Below are 7,561 nucleotides of genomic sequence, written 5' to 3'. Positions count from 1 at the left end.
TCTTCAGGGTCTGCTCAGGCCTGATCATGTATGCACCACTTCCATTGGATCATGGAGTGCTTACTCTGCGTGTTCAACTTTAAGGGTTAGTGAACCGGACAATACTTAGCTCATGATGGCAGGTCAGGTGGCATGGCGACTTGGGAGCCCAGGCTTCATTGCTCAGTCTCTAAGAAGGCCCAGCAGCATGCCAAGAGCTATCTCTCCGAGGTAGAGTAGTTTTCTGGGGAAGACAGCAGGGGCGTGTTCCAAAATCCTTAAGATCTGTTTCCTTTGCCAAAGGCTCCTGACAGCACCCTCATCCACTGCTGACACCAGAGCACAACTAGAACTGCTGCGTCATGTGGCTCAAGTGGCAGAGCAGCCTACACCTGTTGCCGAGTCATCTCTTGCTTTGGATCCCACTCAAACACAGCAGCTTTTCAGACCACGTAGTAAGTGGGCTGCAGTAACACACCTAAAAATGAATGCGATGCCTCCAGAATCCAATGCCTTACTCTTGGTTGCAAGAGGAGCCAGATGTAACAACTTATCTGTCCATTAGAAAAAATGTTTTAACATGCTCCTTGCCTCTGAGCACCTAGAAATTTCACTGAGGCGGAAGGCCCCTGAATTTGGGTCAGATATATTTCCCACTCTCTGACATGCAAATATCTTACCGTTAAGTTCAGAGTGGTAGCTACTTTTCACTCACTGGGTCCAGTCAGCATAATGTCATCAGTGGAATGGACCTGTGTGATATCTTTTTTTTTTGAGTCGAAGTCTCACTCTGTTGCCCAGACTGGAGTGCAGTGGCCGCTCCCGGCCACCGCAGCCTCGACCGGCTGGGTTCTGGCAATCCTTCCGCCTCAGCCTTCTGAGTAGTTGGAATTACAGGCGTGCGCTACCACACCCGGCTGATTTTTGATTTATTGTAGAGGTGAGGTCTCGCCAAGTTGCCCAGGCGGGTCTCGAACCCGCGGGCTCAGGCAATCCACTCACCTCAGCCTCCCAAAGGCGCGGGATTACAGGCTGAGTCACCAAGCCCGGCTCTGTGTGATCTCTTATGGAAGGGAAAGGTGATTGAGATCCCTGAGAATTAAATTATGACACAGGGCTGAAGAGTTAGTATATCCTAGAAGTAGGACAGTGAAGGTGTGTTTCTGGCCTTGCCAGCTGAAGGCAAACTGCTTCTGGTGGGCCTTATAGATAAGGATGGATAAAAACAAATTTACCAGATCAACAGTAGCATACCGGGTTAATTTTCCCAAGCAATGAAATCGTATTTGGTATACACAGCAGCTGTGATTGGATTCATCACCTGGTTAACCTTACGATAATCCACTACCATTCTCCAAGATCCATCTTTCTTCTGCACAAGCCAAATAGGAGAGTTGAATGGGGGTGAGGTAGAATCACCACCCTGCATCCTCCTTCAAGTTCTTCTTTTTTTAATGTTGAAAATGTAATTTTAATAGAGAATTCTTCATCTTAATAGGAGCACAATAAAATACACCACATTCTGAGGAAACTCCAGAATTATGAGAATGAGAGTGAAGAAAATTCAGATGGGCTATGATATCCATTACCTTAAACTACAAGAGACAAGATTCCACCGAAGGTCAACATTTACATAGTTAGGACCCGCTACATTTATGGCTTAAAATAACAAGGGTCAGGAACTAGAGATAGAGGCAGTAGGGAGCAGTTTTGTAAGGGGAGGAAGTGCGAGAGAAGAAAACAATCCTGAATACCAAATTCAGGATTAACAGGAGCTCCCATCGCCACGCCAAGTCTAGTGGGGTGAAATCAGGAAAGGGCACCGGGGCAGGAGGATCTCCTGAGGAATCCCTTCTGCTACGCTGCTGGAGATCTGCTCATCAGGTGGTGAGGAGACTCACTAATGCTTCGGCAAACCCCAGGCGAGGGTCAGCACGCCAGACAAGAACCGAGAAAAAGGTCAGAACCCAAGTTTGAGGCAACAATGTGGCCCAACAGGCGAAAGTCCTACACGTTGGTCACAACTGCTTTCTTTGCTACGACTGACTGTCTTGGACAGTGATTTTCACACACCACAGCCAGAAGCCAGTGGCCATCTATCCAACCAGACAACACATGTTTAATTCAAATGTCCAGGAAATTAAAAAAAAAAGCCAGATGCCGATGCCTTATGCACGCACAGGGCCAGCTTACAAACATACCATTCAATAATATCGCAACACAAATTTGCATTAATGAAAAGAAACTGGCAAAATCCATCTCTTTCATTTAATTTGTAAGATGGTGAAGACCAACACAGAATGTTCCACCAGCGTTTTAATGATTAAATACTGTTGTCACATTGGGAAAATGAAATAGACACAGTGAAATAAACTGTACAAGGCAAAGTAGAATAACAAAAAATATTTTACGAAAACATAAGATTTACAGAAGTCTCCAGGCAAGCCATACAAAATGGTCACAAGCTCTATTTGAAGGGGGGAATCTACACTTGACAGCAAAGTCACAATGCCATTAGTGAGGGCTGTGATGTTCCCATTTTGGTTCAAACAATCAAGCTTGTCCATCTACAGTGTCTAAATCAGGGGTCCTCAAACTTTTAAAACAGGGGGCCAGTTCACTGTCCCTCAGACCATTGGAGGGGCAGACTACAGTTTAAAAAAAAAAAGGAATTTGTTCATAGTTTTTTTTTTAAACTATAGTCCGCCCCTCCAACGGTCTGAGGGACAGTGAACTGGCCCCCTGTTTTAAAAGTTTGAAGACCTCTGGATAAAGTTAGACTTGGCTAGAGAGCATATTCTAAAGAACTAGTTGGCTACTTTCAACCAATGCTATTAGATCACCATAAAAAGGGGAAAAGAAGCCTGTAAATTAAAATAAAACTACCTCCCCTCTCAAAGAAATAAAATAAAGAGAAACACCCACGCCCCTGCAGCTAACCCGACAACTACCTTCATTCACAGCGCTTCATACTTAAACCATGATGGGGCAATGAACAAACGCAGAGGCCGCTGCTTTTACACGCTGTGTGACAATCCAGATGATACTGCTAGCCTCTGCTCATGCTTACGACAGTGAATCAGGACAAGACAGAGATTTGCTAATGTGCATTGAATCCTCAAAGGACGGAAGATGTCTGGGCTTTTATTCTGGATGTTTCTAAGCCTGTGTCTGTTAAATGCAAACAAAAAAGGAAGAAGTCTTGGCAGAATAGAAGTGACGGGCACTTGACGATCAGATGGATTTAAATATCATTCATGGCATATAGCCTAGTCCATGCTCTAGCTGTTTCTATGGCTTGGACCCTGTTGGTCTTCTGTTGCTCTGCGAGGTCGTTTGCTAGCGGGTCGTCTGGGTTGGGAGCACTTAACAAAGTCTGGATCGAGAGCAGGACAGTGCTGATCTGCCGTGCCAGGGACCACTTATTTTAGGGGCTGCCATTGGATATTCTTCTGGAAGGAATAGTTCAAGTTTAAAAGCCCCTCCCTCGAAGGGGGAATCCTGGGGGCCAGCCATGACCACATGAAAATAATGGGCGTTACTCTCATCTGGTTCTGCTTTAATGCCAGGAACCGGTTCCACCAGCACACGCTGGGTCTCCTGGATGATCTTGCGGGGCAGCCCGGCCATCTTGTTAGGTCCCGACTTCCCAAGTTCTTCTTGATGATGGCACTAATCTCTGCAATCTCTCCAGGAATGCAGTACTGCTTTTGGTTTACTATTTTTCTAGGTAGGGGCAGTTCTGGTGGCTTCTACTTGGCCCTTCCTAGCATAATAGCCCTCACTCCACAGGTCAAGGAACCAGTCAAGGATTCTGCCAGCTGCTGAGTATGTCTACACCAACTACTCATTTCAGAACAGGAAAGTGCCAACAAGATGGGTTTAGGGATACACTGGACACTCTGTGAGATGGTTTTAAGCCAAAGTTCCATTGATCTCCCAAGCTCCATAAACCCCTACTCTGGTCAGCAGGATAGACTGATGTTTTGGGTTTCCTGGACTTGGTATCAGTTCAGAGGCTGTGCATTCAGTTCCTAAGTCTGATCATTTCCTTCTCCTCAATGGTACCCTGGTAAAAGATGATAGGTCTCTTCTAGGAAGCATAGGGGAAAGCTTAATAGTATACATTTTGGTAGTGTACTGGGGTCCTTCCTCAAAGGAAGCACAAACAACACAATGGAGACAGGTACAGTGAGCTTCATCAAAATTAAAAACTTTTGTGCTTCAAAGGACATTCTCAAGAGAGTAAACGTGTTTTCCCGGAAGATGGCAGGTTAGAGACTCCTAGCATGTCTCAACCACTTGGAAATAGAAAAATAGTTTGTAAAGATCAACTCTGTGAGCTTTATTTCAAGAAAGAAATATTTCAACCTCAATGGAAAACAGTGTGGAAATTTCTCAAATAACTGAACAGAACTACCATTTGACCCAGCAATCCCACTCCTGGGCATCTACCCAAAGGAAAATAAATCACGATATAAAAGACATCTGCATTCATATGTTTGTTGCAGCACTATTCACAATGGCAGTCATGGAACCAACCTAAGCATTGATCAGTGGTTGACTGGAAAAAGAAAATACACACCATGGAATACTATGTAGCCATAGAAAGAATAAAATCACGCTCTCCCTTTGCAGCAACACGGATTGAGCTGGAGGCCATTATCCCATGTGAACTAATTCAGAAACAGAAAACCAGTTACTGCATATTCTTACTTATCAGTGGGAGCCAAACAAAGGGTACACGTGGACATAAAGATGAAAATAATAGACACTGGTGACTCCAGAATGGGGGAGGGTAGGAAGAAGGTGAGGGTTCAGAAATTGCCTATTGGGTACAATGTTCACTATTTGGGTATGGTTACCATAGAAACCCAATCCCTACCAGCACATACTATATCCTTCTAACAAATCTGCCCATGCACCCCCTGAACCTAAAATGATATTAAAAAAAATAGAAAAAGAAAGTTAAAAAAATGCTCACAGAAGAGGAGAAACTATTTGTAAATCATATATCTGATTAGGGATTTGTATCTAAAATATATAAAGAACACTTACAACTCTACTATAAAAGGACCAATAGTTCAAATAAAAAACGGGCAAACTTATACTCATTCTTCATATTTCTTTGATCTGTGGGGAAAACATTTTGTAAGATATAGAAGATAAGAGGAAGAAAAAGAACAGGTAGAAAGCAGAAAAATGTAGATCATCCTTACGAGCCAGAAAAAGTGCTGAGAGAGCGCATGACCGTCAGGAAGGAGTGCAGAAGCTGGCCCGAGGTCCAGAGCTGGCCGAAGCTGATACTAGCTCCTTTTTGGTGGACACAAGCAAATACCTCAGATGAGTGTGGGCCACATGGGTGGTGCTTATTCACTTTGTGCCTTGCCGTTTAGTCAGACCAGGAAGACTCTCATGACAGCTGAGGAGATAGTCTTGGTCAGCCCACTTGAGCCACCTCCACCTCCACCAAAGAGTGGAACAGGAGATGCAAAACCCAAGACCATCTGTGTAACTTCTGCTCCCGTTCGATAGGAAATCTCCCTCGGTCACCCACGAGAGCCACTACCCCTGTCTTTGTGAGCATCCCCCTCACATCTTCTTCCACCAGCCTTGCTGTTGTCTTTGCCAGGGGTTTCAATGACTTCAACTCCTGCCCCCTGAGAGTCTCCCCCACCTCCACCTGCAGCTACTGCCTTGTAAGCTCCAGCAAGACCAGCTTCTCCAGCTCCTCTTCATATTGCCCTGGCCTTTCTGATCCAGCACCTTCTCCAACTGCTCCTCTCCACGGCCCTCTCCACTAGCAGCTAGTGCTGCCTCAGTGCATGGCTGTGCCAGTCCATCCATCCCACAGGGTGAAGTCCAGGGCCGACTCCACTCCCATCCCAGCTCCTCTGCCGCTACCTGGCATGTGACTGTCTTCACCTCTCACAATTGTAGCTCTCGTTCCTTCTCCCGTTGGCTACATCCAACTCCCTCTGCTACGGCCCCAAGTCCCATGTTCCACCAATGCTCTCATCTTCTCCAAGACGAGTTATGCCTGCTCATGAGCCAAGGTGTCATCTACCCACCCTGCCTCTCTCATGGATGCCAGAAACGCACTTCTGGAAGAAATGCAAAAAGGTATGCAGCTACGCAAAGTAGAAGAACAGTATGAATAGGGGGCCAGCCAAGAACACATTGAAAATGATGTTGCCACCTTCCTATCTTTCCATATTGCTATGGAGTATGGTGATTCAGGAGACGTTTTGTAATTTGATGAAGTAAACTGGTTGGAGGAAGAAAAATGCATTGATAAATATTACAGACTCAATGCAAGTGACCTTTGCAATGGTTTTTCTTTGAAAATGTTTGGTCAGGTTAATGTTTTGCCTTCATTTCCTTATGATAAGTAACTCTTTTCTTCCATAACTTTTTATTCCTAAAAAGTAATGTTTTGCCTTATCATAAGTAATGTTTGACCTTATCATTTCCTTATGATAAGTAACTCTTTTCTTCCATAATTTTTTATTCCTAAAAAAATTAGAATGTGTTTCAAACTCAATGCTTTAAGTGTTTTATTTTTCTGGAAAGACTTAATTTGGTCAAATATACCATTAAGTGTTAATCACGGACAACTGTAAGGGTAGCAGATTCAGTTAGCTGACATATCATTTTTTCCAATATGAATTTTAGGATTGTTTTTTCTAATTCTGTGAAAAATAACATTGGTAGTTTGATAAAGATTTCACTGAATCTTTAGATTACTTTGGGTAATTTGGTCATTTTAATAACGTTGATTTTTCCAACCCATGAGCATGGGATGTTTCTCCATTTGTTTGTGTTCTCTACAATTACTTTCATCAGAGTTTTGTAGTTCTCCTTGTAGAGATCTTTCACCTCCTTGGTTAAATATATTCCTAGGCATTTTAGTTTTTTAGTTGCTACTGTAAATGGAATTGGGTTCTTGATTTGATTCTCAGCTTGGTCGCTATTGGTATATAGTAGTGTTACAGATTAGATGTGTTAATTTTGTATTCTGAAACTTTACTGAGTTCATTTATCAAGTCCAGGAGTCCAGTGGAGGAGTCTTTAGGGCTCTCTAGCTATAAGGTTATATCACTGGCATATAGAGATAGTTTGATTTCTTCTTTTCCAATTGGGATACACTTATTCCTTTTTCTTTCCTGATTACTCTGGCTAGGGCCTCCAGTACTATGTTGGATAGTAATGGTGAAAGTGGGCATCCTTGCCTTGTTCCAGTGCTTGTTCCAGTGTGTTCCACTTTTCTCCATTCAGGATGATATTTCTGTGGGCTTGTAATATATAGCTTTTATCATTTTGAGGAATGTTCTCTCTATGTCTATTTTGCTGGGGGTTTTTAATCAAGAAGGGATGCTGAATTTTATTAAATGCTTTTTATGACATCTATTGAAATGATTATATAATTTTTATTTTTAATCTGTTCATGTAGTGGATCATGTTTATTGACTTGTGTATGTTCACCACCCTTGCAACCCTGGGATAAAATCCATTTAGTTGTGTTTTAAAAAAAAATTCTTATTTTAAAGATGTGGGGTACAATTCAGGGTTAGGTATACAA

General features: G+C 43.1%; 1 pseudogene; it reads right to left on the bottom strand.

Annotated features, from left to right (window-relative positions):
• Positions 1-3,223: 3,223 nt before the first annotated feature.
• Positions 3,224-3,622, bottom strand: LOC110595632 (annotated as a pseudogene).
• Positions 3,623-7,561: the final 3,939 nt, after the last annotated feature.

This window comes from Carlito syrichta, unplaced genomic scaffold (assembly GCF_000164805.1).
Source record: "Carlito syrichta isolate Samal-C Ts95f unplaced genomic scaffold, Tarsius_syrichta-2.0.1 Scaffold303183, whole genome shotgun sequence".
Taxonomy (NCBI): domain Eukaryota; kingdom Metazoa; phylum Chordata; class Mammalia; order Primates; family Tarsiidae; genus Carlito; species Carlito syrichta.
Note: the sequence above shows the minus strand (reverse complement) of the source record. Positions and strands in the feature narration are given on the sequence as shown.